This window comes from Vombatus ursinus, unplaced genomic scaffold (genome assembly GCF_900497805.2).
Source record: "Vombatus ursinus unplaced genomic scaffold, bare-nosed wombat genome assembly UNPS02005286.1, whole genome shotgun sequence".
In the NCBI taxonomy this organism is placed as follows: domain Eukaryota; kingdom Metazoa; phylum Chordata; class Mammalia; order Diprotodontia; family Vombatidae; genus Vombatus; species Vombatus ursinus.
In genome coordinates, this window is record NW_020945064.1 from 7472893 (window position 1) to 7490328 (window position 17436).

General features: G+C 44.2%; 1 protein-coding gene across 1 annotated transcript in view; it reads right to left on the reverse strand.

The window, feature by feature from the left end:
* The window catches only part of ZNF469 (zinc finger protein 469), a 31698-nt gene extending 15792 nt beyond the window's left edge, over positions 1-15906 (reverse strand). The window contains exon 1 of the mRNA XM_027845750.1: positions 15843-15906. The gene's annotated coding sequence lies outside the window, so the exon portion shown is untranslated. The remainder of the gene's footprint in view (positions 1-15842) is intronic.
* Between the last annotated feature and the right edge of the window lie 1530 nt (positions 15907-17436).

A 17436-nucleotide genomic window follows, 5' to 3' on the forward strand; every position in this document is an offset into this window, starting at 1 on the left:
CCGCCTCCTGGGCCCAGTCTCTAGACATCTTACTCTGAACATAGAAGCTAGAGGCAAAATTAGCATGGTGGTGTGGTGTGGTGTGGTGTGGTGTGTTGTTTGTGTGTATGTATGCCATGGGTGCTTGCAACTTTAGGCTGGGAGCTAATATCTGGCTTCTTTCCTTTAGTGGGAGGTGGAGGGAGGATATTTTCCCAGTTCTACACACACACCTTAGGGAGAAGCTAGATCCCTCACCTGGGTCCTGAGTTGTCACCCCTCCAGGCCTAATGGCTGTCAAGACTCTTTCCTTGGGCTTGCCTTCCCTGGGACTTATTGTCCCCAATTTTTTGCCTGGTTGGGGTACTCACCTGAGGATCAGCTGTGGGAGTTAGTGGTGAGGAAGGATCTCCCTCCACCTGTAGACTCAACTTTAGTGCCATCCATTCCCTCCTCTGCCCTTTTCACTATGCTCTCTAGAACCCTCATCCATTATTAACAAACTCCCTTCATCTTAGAATTTCCTCTCTCTTACTCTCTCTCTCTCTCTCTCTCTCTCTCTCTCTCTCTCTCATACATACATACATACATACATACATACACACACATTCACTCCTTCCATTCATCCTCTTGTGTTTACTGATGCCTACCTTCCCCCTAAAGACACCAACATTGCTTGGGACCCTCTCCAAGACTGGCTAGCTCCTCTCACACTCTCTTATACAACAAGGACCAGGAGCATCCTTTGATCCCCAATGCCACTTTCAGACCTTCCTTAGACCTATCACTCAACAGCCACATCTCCTTTTTTTGAAGATCATTCCCACTGAAGACCAATAGTTTCCAAAATCAGGTGCTCATAACTCCTGAGATGAGACCATCCATAGAAGTATGCCAATCAGATGGTGAAAAGATGGAACATAACCAACCCTGATGACAACAACCCAACATCTTTTTCTCTACTCCCTTCCACTCCTGCACACACACAAATTTAAAATAAGAGAAAAGCCATGACTGCTTCTGAGGCCACTGCTCCTACCAAGCCCAGGCCAAGGTAGGTTGGCCCTGGGGTAAAAAGAGTAGAATTCAACCAACAATAGCAGGCAAGGCTAGTTAGGGCAGCAGCAGAGTATAGGGTACAAAGGAGGGGAGGCAACTTGGGCTGTCCTGGACATCACTATCCCATGGCTAGGTAGTGAAGCCAGCAACCCACCATCACTGCTCCCCCTCAACCCCATCAAGGCCCAAAAATGTCCACTAAATGACCCAGTTACTTCATCTCTGTCTGCTTCAGTTTTCTCATCTGTACCCTTTTCAACCTTGCTTCTTAAAAGCTGGGCAACTTAATAACGAAGGTATTTAAAAATACTTTTTTTTCAATGAGTATTTATTTTCTCTGGTACTTTTAAAAAAAGGTATTTTTATTTTCTTTTATGTCTTTAAGTTGATTCAATAAATATGTATCAGTCATCTATGATGTCTAATACACTTTGCTAAATCTTGGGAATTTAGAGGAGGAAATGTTGAACAGATGCAAGATTGAGGGAGGGAATCATTCCTGGAGAATTCCACTGTCCATGATGTGTAGGTATTTATTTTTAGTAAGCAGAATGAAAGCACACTGAGGAAAGGGGGCATCTCACTTTTATATTTGGTAACTATTTGATTTGTTGAACTGAATTGAGTTAGAAGGAAGGATCTCTTTTAGCTGGGGTAAAGGTTCCATGAAGGAAATGCTAGATCAGGGATTCTTAACTCTCTTTATGTCCTGGGCCCCTTTGACCACAGTCTGGTGGGGTCTAGGGACGCTTTCTCAGAATAATGCTTCTAAGGGCATCAAATAAGATATCTAGGATTACAAATACAAACTGCTGTGCATGTGTATGTATTAATACGTATGTATGTATGTATATGTATGTGCGTATGTGTTTGCATATACATACATGCAGACAATATATAGGCATATATATTGTATATATAGGCATACATATGTATGTGTATATATACAAACAAACATACATAGGCATGTGGAAATTTATTGTAATATAATAGGTTATATTATATGTATTATATTATATATAAATATAATATATTACATTGCAATGCCGTTATCAAAATACTGAATCTCCCCCTTACCCCCGAGTTCACAGACTCTCCTGCTACATCATTGAATAGATTGATGGTAGAAGGAACCTCAGAGGTAACTGAGTACCACTCCTTCATTTTTCTGGTGAGGCAAACCGGGGTCACAGGGGTCAAGTGACTCTCCTAAGGTCAACAGTAGTACTTGGGTTGGCCCTCGAAGGACCGTCATAGACAGCGACAGAAGCTCCAGCATTCCTGACGGAGCCCCACTCTGCTTCCGTCCATTCTTCAGCTGCATTTTGTTCACTACTGAGTTCCATTCCTTCTTCTTCAGTTAAATTGACAAAGTTTTTCTTATTGTTCAGATTTTTTTTTTTCCACCTCAGGAAACTGCTTAAAATTTCTGCCTATTCTGTCAGTTTTTAGGGGAGGGGTGGGTGGTGTCAGTTTAGGCGGTTTTAGTTTTTTGTGGAGGAGGGGAGTATGAAATTGACTCATCAATTGTCCTTTGAAGTTTTCTAATAGATTTCTTCATGTGAGCATTACTACCTACTGGTGTATTTACATTTATAAAAATTTATATCATAAAGTGGCCAGCTATGCTTGCACACAAAGTGGCTTCTTATCTTGCCGAGTCTTAGTCTCAGCTCAGTTAAAAAGAAACAACAAAGGTATCAAAAAGCAGAGAAATGAAGGGGTTGACACATTACAGTTTCTTGGGCCAAGCTGTTGCAAATAGCTTGGTGGTGTAGCAGGCCTAGAGTCAGGAAGACATGAGTTCAAATCTACCCTCAGATAGGTCCTAGCTATGTGACCTTAGACAAGTCATTTAAACTCTGTCTGCCATATTTTTCCCATCTGTAAAATAGGGGTGATAATAATAGCATCTACCTCCCAGGGATGCTATGAGGATCAAGTGAGATAATATTTATAAAGTGCTTAGCATAGTGCCTGGCATATAGTAGGTGCTTAATAAATGTTTCCCTCCTTCTGCCCTCTCTTTTTTTCCTTTCTTCTTTCTTTCTTTCCCTCTTCTTTCTCCCTTCCTTTCTTATTTCATTTCCCCTCCCTCCCTTCCTTTTTTCCTTCCTTCCCTCCTTCCTTTCCTCCCTCTTTCCTTCCTTTCCTCCAGTTGAGAGTTGCAGTTTGCTCATATTCACTACATGAGGTTAGTCCTATATAACCAATGAGGAACTCTGAAGATAAGAAAGAGTAAGAATAAATCAAGGCAGTCAGAAGAAAAGAAAGGCTGGTTGTGTGGTCTGAGTGGAGGGTTCCACTGTTACCATCTTGCTATCAGGAGAAAGTAAGGAAGATCTCAGTTTATTGGATGGGTCCCTTGTGGTGTACTTATGGGGTCAGCGCATGGACAAGAATCTTAGAGGATGGGCAGGCATGGGAAAGTTGTAAACTATATCACTGGTGAAAACTTCCAAATCAGTGAGTTCACTGGTGCATTTCAGTCTTTTAATAAATTGAGGATATGTTTTCCAAAATATTTCACTCAGAGGGTCAGATGATCAATAAGTTTGGTGACTCCTAATTTAGAACACTGCCCCACCCCTCCCCCCAAATTAATTTATTTTAGGTGCAAGGATTCCTAGTTATGGCTCTAACTGCAGGATTGTTTAAATGTCCAACAAAAAAGGGTAGTCAAAACCTTCTGCCCCAAAGATAGAGCAGAGATTCTAAATCTGGAATCCTTGAATCACCAAGGCATTAGAAGACAGATTTCAGGGGCCTATGAACTTGTTTTTAAATATTTTGATAATTGTATTTTAATGTAATTGATTTCCTTTGTAATGCTATGCATTTTAGGCATTTAAATCATTATTCTGAGAGGGGGTTCATAGAATGCCCACAGATCGAAGACACAAAACAGCTTAAGGGCCTCTGTTAGGAAGAGACGTACAGGCCTAATGATTCCATGGTCAAATTCTGCCATCTCTACCTAGAGACACGCACATACATATGTACATACACACATACATACATGCATGCATATATAAGCTTCTTTAATTGAATGGAAGTTCCTCAAGGGCAGGAAACATTTCATTTTTGTCTTTGTAACCTCAGTACCTAGCGTCAGTACCTGCACTCGGTTACCTGTCACTCAGGTGCTTAATAAATGCATATCAAATGAATGAGTGCTGGTGGGTGACTAGCTTAGTAGAAGGGGCCACATTGTTTCTAGTTCCAGCTGTCTGACCTTGAGCAAATTACTTCCCCCCTCCAGCCTCACTTTCTCACCTGCCAACTGAGGGCAGATATTCTCTAAACTCTCTTCTGGCATTGACAGCCTAGGCCTCCTCTGACCTGCCACGGACAAAGGGCCATTGTGCTGCAGGGCTCCATCCAGTTGTCCTGGCATGGTCCATGCCATCAAGTACAGGGAAAGGAAGGGATTGCCCATTGAAGGTTTCTCCCAGCTCTCCCATCCCAAGGGCTCTGTTTGTCCCAGTTTCCATTCTATTCCACTTGCTGACCAGTAGAGGGGCTTCTACCTCTACCCAGCATGTGGCTGTGAAGGAGTGGGGCTATTGTGGGTTTCAGAAGCTGCTGGTGTCTCACCCCCTGCAGCAGCCTCTTCATTCTTTTGGTGGTAATGCTGGAATGGAGGAAGATAGGGCAGGCCTTTAGCAGCTGCAGATGGGGATGTCTTAGCTTCAGCTCTGTAGACCCTGCCTCCTGTACCTTCGTCTTCCATTTACAGACCTCTAGCAGTGCTCTCCCCCCATGCTTCCCCTGCATGCTTTGGATGTCCCCTAACAACTAATATTTATTGTCCTTTGTACTAGAAAGGCCAACGGGTTTGGAATCAGAGGCCCTGGACTCAAATCCTGACTGCCACTTATGTACAACCTGAGTAATCACACACATATGCTTCCTCCCTCTGGGCTTTAGTTTCCCCACCTGTAAAATAAAGGGCTTGAACTACATCATCTCTAAGGTCCCTTACAGATTTCAATCTTACCATCCTTACATCGATCAGATGGGGCTCTAGTGTTTACAAAACACCTTTCTACATGCTGCCTCACTGGAGCACAAGAGCAGTAGTAACTCTTTTCTTTAGCATATTATTGTTTACAAAATGCTCTCCTCCAAACAGCCGAGTGAGATGCATAGTGCAAGAATGGTTTTCATTTTATGTGTGTGAAAACTAATGCTTAGAGAAGGATCATGCTGACCACACAGTTAGTTACTGGTGGAGCCAAGACTCAAGGCTCATGTCTTCTGATTCATGTCAGCACTCTCTAAGGTATGGGGTCAGGCCATTGAAGGGAGAGCAGCTAACCAACTTGCTGTATGTGAATATAACAGAACAGGACTGTGTTGTAAAAAAAAAATTGATTATTTATGAATTGTAATAATAGGTAGCATTTCTAAAGCACTTCATGGGTTACAAAGTGCTTTACATAAGTTTTCTCATTTGATATATGTAAATACAGGGAGGCATGGGAAGACTGACATAAACTGATGCAGAGTGAAGTAAGTAGAGGCAGTATATACCACGTATACCACACAACAAATAAACACATAATGACCATAACAATGGTCAGATGGGAAGAAAATTGCAACAAATGGAAGCTAAGTGTGGTATAATTATAGTGACTGAGTTTGGCTCAGAGATGTAAGAACGAACTTCCCTTCCTTCTTTTCAGAGATGGGGTACTATAGTTATAGAATATTTTTATACTGTCAGACTTCATTTCTCAATACCGCCATCCCTTTCCTCTTGCCCAGGGAACTATCCTCTATTCAGTCAGTCATGTTTTTAGTTGTGTTTGACTCTTTGTGACCCCATTTGGGGTTTTCTTGGCAAAGATATTGGAGTGGTTTGCCATTTCCTTCTCATTTTTCAGATGAGGAAATTGAGGCAAACAAGGTGAAATGACTTGCCCAGGATCACACAGCTAATAAGTGTCTGAGGCTGGGTTTGAACTCAGAGAAATGAGTCTTCCTTATTCCAAACCCAGTGCTCTATCTACTGTGGCATCACCTAACTGCCTATCCTCTATAACAAAGGTGAAAAAAATAGAGGAAAAAAAACAATTTGGGGAAACTAACCCATTTCTGAAAAGAAGGAGGGACACTGGGGAATGCAGATCTAGACAATCTTTAAGGTCATATCATTCTGTAACTATCTTCTCTGCAGCTATCAGAGGGTTTCCATCATTTCCCTTTCTTACCTCTTCTCCCTTCTTGCCCATATCAACTACAGGAGACACAGTGTGGATGGAGTAGGGAAAAGAGCACTGGACTTGGAGTTGTGAGAACTGGGTTCAAGTACAGGCACCACTTGCATGATGTGAACAAGTCAGTTTGCCTCTATGAATCTGAATGGGTGGTGTAGTGGAAAACATGCTGGATTTGGAATCAGAGGATTTGAGTTAAAATTCTGTCTGCTACACACTGCCTGTGGGACATTGGACAAGTCACTTAACTTTTCTAGGCACCATCTTCCTCTTCTGCCCAATAAAGGGGTTGCATTAAATGAACTTGAAGGTTCCTTCCAAATCTAAATCTGTGAGCCCAAATTCTGTAAAATGGGCATAGTCATAGTTCAATCATCTGCCACTCAGAGTCACTGTAAAGAAATCAACCTTCTTCTGTCAACCTTCAAAGACTATAGATCCCTGACCATTATCATCATCACTTCTAAATTCACCACCTGGAAAAGTGTGAGCATTTTGGAAACATGGGTCTCATTAAGGCTGTGGGAGCCTGATACTAATTCTCCCTTGGGACCTACACTCCCAGTTTCTTTATATAATTGTAGTGTTTAGAGGTTCAGAACATTAGAGCTTGGAGATCATTGGAGAGAGATGGCCTGGTGTTTTAGAAGGGACACTAGACTTGGAGACAGAAGACCTAGGTTTCAGTCTCAGGCTCCTAGCTGGGTGAAGTGGGAGCAAATCAGAGCTTCTCTGAGACTCAGTTTTCTCTCTCTCTTTTTTTTTTTTTGGTTGGGCAATGGGGGTTAAGTGACTTGCCCAGGGTCACACAGCTAGTAAGTGTTATGTGTCTGAAGCTGGTTTTGAACTCAGGTCCTCCTGAATCCAGGGCTGGTGCTCTATCCACTGCGCCACCTACCTGCCCCTGAGACTCAGTTTTCTCATTTGTAAAATGGGGAGGATATTATTGGCCCAGCCCATCCTCACAGGTGGTAGGTGCGAGGCAATAACATTTAATCCTGGGGAAGATTCTATAAAGGTCCAGCTCAATGGGCTTCAATATAGTGCCGTTGTCCTCTGATCCTTACCATCCCTCCCCTCCTGTAACTATTTCTTAGTAAATTAGCAGAAGCTTGACCCAATAAGTTGGTTATATAACTTTAATCTTGTGATTCCTTCATTGATCTCCTGAGACTGAATCTCTCAAGCTTTGCAGGGATTGCCTGGGCTTGAAGCAGCTCTGGGGGCAAACAGAAACTTCTTATCTCAAGCGTCCAAATCCTCTTGCTGGCTGTGTGACCTCTGGTACAGTGGAAAGAAAATCAGATCTATGGTCAGATGACCTGGGCTGAAATCCCAGTTTTGTCACTTAATGACTTGCGTGACCTCAGGGTATCATCTTCTCTCTCTGAGACTCAGTTCTCTCATCTATAAAATAAAAGAGTTGGGTGAGATGATCTCTGAGGCCCCTAGCACGTCTAAATCTTATGATCTGAGGTCATGCAATCTAAGCCTCAGTTTTCTCATCTGAAAAATGGTCATGATAACAATTGCATAATCTACCCTCTGGAATTGCCACAAGGAAAGGATGAGGCCTGGATCTCTGATTTCATTGGCAGAGAGAGCTCGTGAGTGAGGGAACTCCCTCTACAAATACTCAGCACTTTGAGTTCCTGGTGCATGGAGAGCTAGTGGCTTGCCCAGGGACACAATAGCTAGTATGTGCAGAGGTCAGACTTGAACTCAGGTGTTCGGGGCTCTGAGGCCAGTCCTAAAACCACTATGCCAAGGCTGTCTCTTGCATTATGAGGAAAGGAGTCTGAAAACCTTCAATCACTATATGAATGAGCCATGTCAGCCTTTCAAGCCTCACCCAGGACTCCTTGTGGGAGTCCTGCCTGCTGCCTCCTTTCACTACAGGTGGGTGGCCATCCTCTAGATGAAGTAATTTTCCCTGAAAACAGCCACTGGCTCATTCCCCCTCCCTTCAAAGCCAGCTCAAATGACAGAACAATAATATCATAATATCAACGGCTGGCCGCATGTTAACACCTGCCAGGTCTATGTATGGGGAAGTGGTCAATTGTGTGAGTGCTAGGCTGGGCTGGAGAAACACTGCCTTGGGTAGAACCCCTATGGCTCCAATGGGAATCAGAGCCCAAATCGTTTCCCCCCCTTCAAAGCCATCATGAAAAAGTTAACTCCATTTCCTTAGCATCTGTGTTGGGCTTGCACAGCACATAAGAACTGCCACTGTATGCAGTGCAGACGTTTTGAACTCTAGAGCCATTAGTTGAAGCCATTAGCTGGAGATGATGGAGCCATTAACTGCCAGACTATATTTGTTCTAAGTACACAAATTCCAAGTCTACGGTTACTGACTGAGTTGGTCTCTAGCTCTTTAATAGCTCCCCCATGCAGCATTTGAGGTCATACTTCTCAAATGCACTTATCATGAGCCATTCTGTATTATGGTTATTGGTTTTCTGTCTCATCTCCCTAAATAGACTAGAAGCTCCATAAAGGCAGGGGCTTTGTTCTAAATAAACTCTGCGATTTCTCCAGCCCTAAGCATAGGGTCCTACAGCCAACAAATTCTTAAAAACATTTCTTGGATGGATGGATGGATGGATGGATGGATGGATGGATGGATGGATGGATGGGGGAAGGGATGGATGGATAGAGGCAGAGAGGGATGGATAGAGGGAGGGGTGGATGAATGGGGTGGAGACAATCTGAACTCCCAAATGAGGTTCCTCAAATTGCCAAGGCATACAGTCAATTAATTAATCCTCAAGCATTTATTAAGTGCCTACTGTCTGCCAGGCACTGTACTAGGCATCAGGAAATACAAAGGCAAAAATGAAACAGTCTCGGTCTTTCAGGCCCTTACGTTGTATCTGAGATGAGACAGAGATGGAGAAATAGATACAAAATGAATCCCTCTCTGTCACAACGTGCACTGTCACACCCTGTTCTCAGCTCCCACACAGTCACATCCATCTTCTGGTTGGTGTCCTGGCCTTCCTTCAGTCTCTCCACACTCCAGTCCACCCTCTGATCATCTGCCAAAGTGATCTTCCTGAAGATCAGGTTGGACCACGTCACTCTCTCAGTAACCTCTAATGGTTCCCTATTACCTGTAGGATCAAATATAAAATGCACTGTTTGGTACGTAAAGAACTTTGTAACCTGTCCCTTCCTATTTTTCCAGCCTTCTTATACTTTTCTCTCCTCCAAGTACCCTGTGATCCAGCTATTACCTCTCCTAGTACAAAATAGTCCATGATTCTTGATTCTGTGCATAACTTTGCATTGGCTGTCTGCCATGCCTGGCCTGCTCTCCCTCCTCATCTGTCTCTGCTTCCTATATCCCCTGGTTACCGTCAAGACTCAGCTCCTATCTGGCCTTCTTCAGGAGGTCTTTCCCAGGCCTCCCCTTCCCAGCTAGTGCCTCTCTCTGAGGTTTCCTCCCTCTTACATGGCATCTCTCTTTTATGAACATAGTTTATTTTCATGTTGTCCCCCCATTAGAACATGAGTTCCTCGAAGGCCTTTGTAAGCTCAGTGTTTGACCTGGTGTTTGGAATATAGTACGTACTTATTAAATGTTGACTGCCTCATACCACCAGCATCCCAGAGCAGCTCAGTCACTAAAACTGCACCATTCACTCCAGTCCATTCTTTCTCTCAACTCTCAACCATTGCTGCATATTCTGTCACACAGGCTTCCAGGAACTGCCTTCAAATCACTCCTGTTCCATGTATTTCCAGCATCAGTAAATAAGTAACAACTAAGAATATTTATAAGCAGCGCTGGGTCTTTTTTTTTTTTTTTTGGAGGCAATCAGGGTGAAGTGACTTGCCCAGGGTCATACAGCTAGTAAGCTGGAGGCTGGATTTGAACTCAGGTCCTCCTGACTCCAGGGTTGGTGTTCTATCCACAGCTGCACCCCATTTTTCAAATGCAGCCCAAAAGAAATGAGACACTGCCCAGGACGCCCCCAGCAGCTGAATCTTAATTGGGCCCAAATTCAATTGCTTGCTTACCACTTCCTACTTAGCTTGTCACTGCTTGCTCAGGGTCTCAGACTCAAACTTGTGCCTTGTGACTTAGTACAGTGAGTATACTTTCTAACCTATCAGGCTGCCCTTGTATTTGGAATCCACACTTATCTATTATCTTAAGGCACTTTCTATAGTCATAATAATAATGAGCACTTAAGTGGCACTTTAAGGATTACTAAGCACTTTCCATATATCATCTCATTTGATTCTCACAAGAACCCTGGAATGTAGGTGGTATTATTACTCCCATTTTACAGATGAGGCAACTGAGGCAGACAGAAATTAGATGACTTGCCCAGGGTCACACAGCTAGTGTCTGAGGCCAGATTTGAACTCAGGTCTTCCTAACTCCAGGCGTAGAACTCTTTCTACTTTGTCACTTAGCTGCCTTGTGTCTTTGGGCCTCAGTTTCCTTCTCTGCAAAATGAGGAAGTTAAGCTAGGTGACCTTTCAGGCCCTTTCCAGGTCTAGCTCTATCTACACACTGGGGAAATCACAGGGCAGGGTCCCTTCAGGCATCCTGGGCAGTGTCTCATTTCTTTTAGGCTGCATTTGAAAAATGGGGTGCAGCTGAGGTTTGATCTGCCCATTTATCTGGCTGCCTCTCCAATCCACTGGTCAGTTTGGGCTGACATTCTAGAATTCCTCCGTGGTTTCACAACTCAGCTCAATGAAATGAGCCTCCGACTGATACTAGCCTCTGTCTCTCCAGCCAAAATGAACACACACAGTTCTTTGGCATTCATGGGTTGTCCTTGGACAACAATGAGTCATTTATGCTCACTCAAGCCTCAACTGTAAGGTCTGTTTACCGCTGCTTAAATGGGAAGGGCTTCTTTGCCAAAATAAAATAAGCCAGGCCAAAGGCAGCTACATTATCACAGCCATACTCATTAGGCCACATAAAGAAGCCCTTTTTTTAGGTCAGCTTCTCTCACCACTTGGATAGGAAACGCTGCAGCACTCCCATTGCAAAAGCCGTATAGACTGTTGCATTATTGCTCTGATCAGAGGAAATAGCTACCCAGCCTCCTGACTGGGGACTCAGATTCAGAGGCTTAGCAGTCAGGAAGAACTCAAAGGGCATGTGTGAAAAGATTCAGGAAAATGGTGCCCCGTCCTCTGCATGAGTTCATTCGTGCACGGATAAGGAAACAGGTGCAGAACAGTGGGGGAGAAAGAGCCCAGATCTGAGAGCTGGATGGGAGATTTGGGTTCAAATTCACTCCCTGTCTGTACCTCAGTTTCTTTACCTATAAAATGGGGAGGCTGAAGGAGAATCTTGTCTAAGATCCCTTCTAGCTTTAACCTTCTAGGATTCTCTGAAAAGATAATTGGCCACTCTGGTAATGGAGAAAGCTATCTTCCTTATACAGTTGCAGTCTTATCGCTGTTTCCATCTTTGTTGTTCAATCAATCAGTAAACATTGATTAAACTCCTGCTATGTGCCAGCCACTGTGCTAAGCACTAGGGATACAAAAAGAGGCAAAGAAAAAAAAAAGTAGCCCTGCCATCAAGGAGCTTACAATCTGATAGGGGAGACAATATGTAAACAAATCTATACAAAACAAGCCGTATTCAGGACAAATGAGAAATAATTAACAGAGGGAAGGCACTGGAATTAAGACGGGTGGGGGAAGGCTTCCTGTAGAAGGTGGGACAGCAAACCTGCTGGAATAAAGAAAGCCCTTGAGAGGTGGCAGAGTGCACCAAATCAGACTTGGAGTCAAGAAGACCTGAATACTGTCTTGGGTACTTATTAGTTGACAAAAGTTAAGTGACTTGCCCAAGGTCACAAATCTCAGATTGGATTTGAACTCAGATCTTCCTGACTCCAGGCCTTGGTGCTACGAGCTGCAAGACTCTCTCAGGGATGTCAATGTTGACAGAAGTAGAAGAGAAAGAGGTCTCTTCTCCCTCTCCAAATCCTATGAGATTTGGACCTGGTGATCTTTGTTTCTGGGTCTTAGAGTTGGTCATCTAACATACATTCATTAGGCACCTACTGCATGCCAGAAATTGTGCTTGATGCTGGGGGGATACAAAGAAAGGCAAAAACATAGTTCCTTTCCTCAGGGAGTCATAGTCTAATGCATATTCTTCTAGGTTTTTTTCTCCCCAATGGAACTGGTCATGATTAAGAGTTATTAAGCTAGTTATTCAGAGGCCATGGGATAAAATGTTGGGACTGGAAGGAGCCTTAGAACACAAAGGTCAACCATGACCTTGGGGACAAGCTGGTTTGACCCTTTCATTTTCCAGAGCAGGAAAATCATACCTGAAGAAATGTGAATTATCAGATTTGAGTTCTGAAAGAAGTGACTTGTTCAAGGTCACAAATCCAGTCATCTGATTCTGAAGAGCAGATTGAAATGATTAGCTAAAAGATGCTTGGATGCCATTTGTTTGTTTCAGGTCTCCATGAATTCCCTAGCTAGCAAATAGGGGAGCTCATCAGCTGGGTGGTGCCCAGTCTGGAAGACCTGAGTTCGAATCCAGGTATTTACTAGCTATGTAACCTTGGGGAAATCTCAATTTCTCAGCCTCAGTTTCTTCCTTTGTAAAATCTCTAATATTAGCATCTACCTCTCAGGGCTGTTGTGGGGAGCAAATGAGATAGTATTTGTGAAGTGCTTTACAAACTTTAAAATGATACGTAAGTGCTACTATTATTATAGCACATTGCAAGGGAAATGAATTGGCTTCGTAAGATCTCGGTCTGAATGTCTGTCCTGCATAACTTAGCTATGTGACCTAATGCAAGTCATTTCTCACCTTGAGCCTAGGTGTCTCTGTAGATTATGCTAAGAAGGTTGAATGTAAGGATGGGTGCCAGGCAGAGGTGTCAAACTCTGACTAACGGTTGCCAGAGAACCAAATTAAAATGTAATTGGGAAATGTTTAAGGAAATAAATTGGAAAAAAATACAATACAATATAGGTAATGCTAATTTGTGGTTTTCTAAGTCAACATGAGGCCGAAGAGATCTGTTTCTATTTGAGTTTGATATCACTGCTCTAAAGTCCCTCCCCAGTTCTAAAAAGTCCATGATTCTGTAATTAATATATAGCATAGTGGAGAGAGTATAGCAGCACACCTGGGTTCATAATCTAGTTTAAATATCTACTACCAGTGTGATCCTGAGCAAACTGCTTCAAGTCTTTTTGCCTCAGTTTCCTCATCTATAAAATGGGGTTATTAACTTGTATGCTATCCATCTCATGGGGTTGAAGTAGGGAAAGCCTTTTGCATGATATGAATGGGAGATTTTGCTGTTAGTATAAGCCCAAGTCCAGTGCCCTTTACACCATTCCAGGCCTCCCCTTTGGGTGAGAAAAAAGTGAAAGAACATTGAGTTCCTGTCTTGAGGCAGCTTGAAAAGTTCAAAGACCACAGGCATGAGTGATTTCCAAATCACGGAGTTGAAATAAGGAGAGATTTGTGGTCTTGGAGCTGGATGAGACCGTAGAAACGTCTATACCAAATCCCTAGTTTTTTGCCGTTCAGTGTGCTCATTTCCTTCCGATGTTGATGTCCCTGGGAAGTGACTTTGGCCCACCTGAAGGGATGATGACTTGTCTGTGGTTGCATTCCCCGTGGAGAGGGCTCTGTGACTTCTCATGTCTTGGTCCATGTACTGGCATGGAATCTCTTTCCTGTGGGAAGCTCTAGCCTATAAACTACTCAGGGGCTGAGAAATGACATAGGGTGAAGCTACCAAATGGGATCCCTGGAGGGAGGGTGAACATTCTACCCCCTCCATTTTCTTTCTTTCTTTGTTTCTTTGTTTCTTTCTTTCTTTGTTTCTTTGTTTCTTTGTTTCTTTGTTTCTTTCTTTCTTTGTTTCTTTCTTTGTTTCTTTGTTTCTTTGTTTCTTTCTTTCTTTCTTTGTTTCTTTCTTTCTTTCTTTCTTTTTTGTGAGGCAATCAGGGTTAAATGATTTGCCCAGGGTCACACAGCTAGTAAGCGTCAAGTGTCGGAGGCCAGATTTGAACTTAAGTCCTCCTAACTCCATGGCTGGTGCTCTATCCACTGTACCTCCTGGCTGCCTCCTTTCCCCACCTCTGTTTTCCGTGTTGTTTCCATCACCCATCCTCCACTCTCTAGTACTCCAAATGAAAGGTGATTTCAAGCCAAAAAAACAAATGAACACCCACCCCAAAGCTACCGAAATATGCTGGGGGAAAACCAGCAAACAAACCCCCGATGAAATTTGCCTTTAGGAGACAGTTACTCCATGCTCCAATAAGATTATTGCTGTGGTGACAGTAGGGGCCTTTCCTCCTGTCCCCATGGAAAATTCCCATTCCAAACTCACTGAGATCTGGTTGTGTGAGCAGCCCTGACTCACACCTGGCTTTGCAGTGCCCACTTGGCTCCACCAGCTTGAGGAACTGGCCCATCCGATCTAGTGTCTTCCATCCAGCATCCTGGACCAGACATCCTGCTTCCAGCAGTGGCCCAGGCCTCATATTTCAAAGGACAGGCAAAAAAACAACCAAAGTACACAAGTGGCTAATTGTGTGAGGCTTCCCACTAGGGGAAAATTCCTTCCTGACCCCTGCAGAAGTTGTTTTTTTTCACCCTGCTGCCCCAGGCTGAACGACCCTTATCTTGGCTGGCATGGTCACTAATAACATTAGTGATGCCTGAGATAGGTTTTTGCAGCTCTCCCAGCAAAAGCAAAGGATGGTGACCTCAGGAGAGACCCATGAGCAGAGAAGGCCAACTCACCGGGAACTGAATAGCCTGTTTTCATGTAAATGAGCCCCCTAATGAGGCAGCGGGAAGGGGAAAGCCACGAAGAAAAGGAGAGATAAGCAGAAGGGGTGGGCTCCTCCTATGTCTCTCGGAGACTGCTAAGGGATAGTGAAAGGGGCCAGCATTCTCCCCTCATCCAAGAAGGGTAATAGCAGATAGGGTCCTCAGAGAAAGAATCAGACTACAGAAAGCATACTTTAAAAAGGGGGAGAAAAAGGAAGGATCTCGGAAAAAGAAATCTTGTTTGTTGGTTTTAAACAAGCTCTGCCCTGAGGGGTTTTTCAGTGAAACAAACTGGTCCATTATGGTTGGGACGCGTGTCCAGAAAGCTAATTTAGCCAGCTGCTTCAGGACTGAGATTCAGGATAACATTTGGGCAGGTTCAACAGAAGTCTCAGAATTGAAGCCTTTGGCTGGGCTGTGAAAAAATCACTTCGCTCCACAAGCTGGCCCCTCCTCAAAGCTTGGACTGTTTGAATGGTTGGGCCTCCTGTTGACGAGAAGAGGCTAAGTGTAAAGTGTTTTCTCGGGGAGGCAGCTAGCAGCTCCAATTAACTTAGGCCAGAGAGACAGCCCAGGAAGCTAAGGAGGGTGGCTGAGGAAGGAGGCTACAGAGTGTTGGGAGGCCAAAGGGAGGGTGAAGTTCCACCCTCCCTAACATTCCTCTTTCCCCAGCTCACAATTCTTTAAGGGGCATCTCTGGGCAGAAGGTTGGTGAGCCTTGCCAACTTCCACAGACAACCCTCAAATTCCAGTGGGCTGGCTCAACCTACCTGCAGAAATTGGGTTGTTCCTCAGCTGGGTCTCAGTTTCACTTCCTGCAAAATGTGAATTTCTTGGCTGCAAAGAAAACGGAAAAAATGTTAAGAATCTATGTGGGCCTTGCTTCTGATCAGTGCATATCACAGACAGTGAACATGGAGGAGGGGGCTGAACAGGGTGGGAGGGAATGGGAAGACTGGTCTCTGGGGGGAGAGCGGAGGGGGCCAGTCTATTACCCATACAGCAAAGAAAGCCTCAGTGATTCTAGCCCCTGTCTTACAGTCTGCATTTTGTATGATCTGGGGGAGCTGTCACTCTCATTCTAACTTCCCTGGTGAAAATCGAGATGGCCTAAGGCATTCTGATCCAACTGGAGGTGGATTATAGGATTTTTTGGAGATGAAAGGGCCTCTAGAAATGATCTGATCCAAGCCCTCATCTTAGAGATGAGGAAACTGCTTCAGGGAAGGGGCAGTGACTTGCCCCATGCAGGTAAGTTACAGAGGCAGAATTTGAACCCAGTTCTCCCAGTACAAGCAATGTCCCTTCCATCATATCATGCTGCCACCACCAAGTTTTTGTTAATCATTTAGCCGGAAACCTCACTTATCCTACAGCTTATGGCTGACAACAGGTTCCAGTCCCCTGGCCCCAGCCTCTACCTTTACTGAAATCACCTAATTTCTGACTTCAGGGATCTCTTGGATACCCAGGTCATGAAGACCAAGGGGTTCTGCAGCCGAGTGACCTGAGCAGGTACAAAGCAGAATTCAAGGAGTCCTCCCCCAAAATCTATTCTTCCTTGCCATAGAAGCACAAGTTTGGAAAGTCTTCTCTCCCATCCTCTCAGCATCCTCCCAGGGGAAGATGTATCCCTGGAATAACTAGCCTGGCATTTGAGGCTTTCCATCCTCTGGCTTCAGGCTTCTTCTTCAATCTTATCTCTCCCTACTTTCCAGCTAGAAGCTCCCCCTCCAGTGTCTCCCTGCTTCTCTTCTTTCCTTGGCCATCCCCTCCCTGCCTGGGTCCTCTTAAGTCCCTTGCCACACCCTCTTGCATTTTGGTGTTCTAGCCTTGGGGAGGGAGAGACATCAGGTGGTGTGTGTGTGAGGGGGTGGGGGGCAGCACAGGAGAGGGGAGGGAAGGGTATGGGCCACAGCATTCTCATATTCTTGCTTCTCCACCTAGCTACCTAAAAGAGAACTTGGAAAAGTCCCCATTCCCCCACACTTGTATAGGTTTCAGCAGGCTTTGCTTTTCCACTTTGAAGTTCTTGGAGATCAGTTACGCCTAATCTACAGGTAACTTTGGGGAACCCCCAAGGGAGAAAGGCCCTCTCATTTTCTCTCTTTGCCTTTTCTTTTAGGAAACAGTAACTGGCCCCCTTTCACAAAACCAGCCTTATTCCTAGGTTAGCATAAAACTGTGATCAAGAGCTATAATGCCTTTGGGTTCTGGTGAAACTGGGATCTCTGATGAGGGGCTTAAAGTACCCTTCCACATTAAATGGTGGGTATTTATCCCCCTCTCCCATGGGTCACATTTATTTATATACTTGTTATCTCCTCTAATGGGAAGAGAGGCATGGCATGGCAGACAGAATGA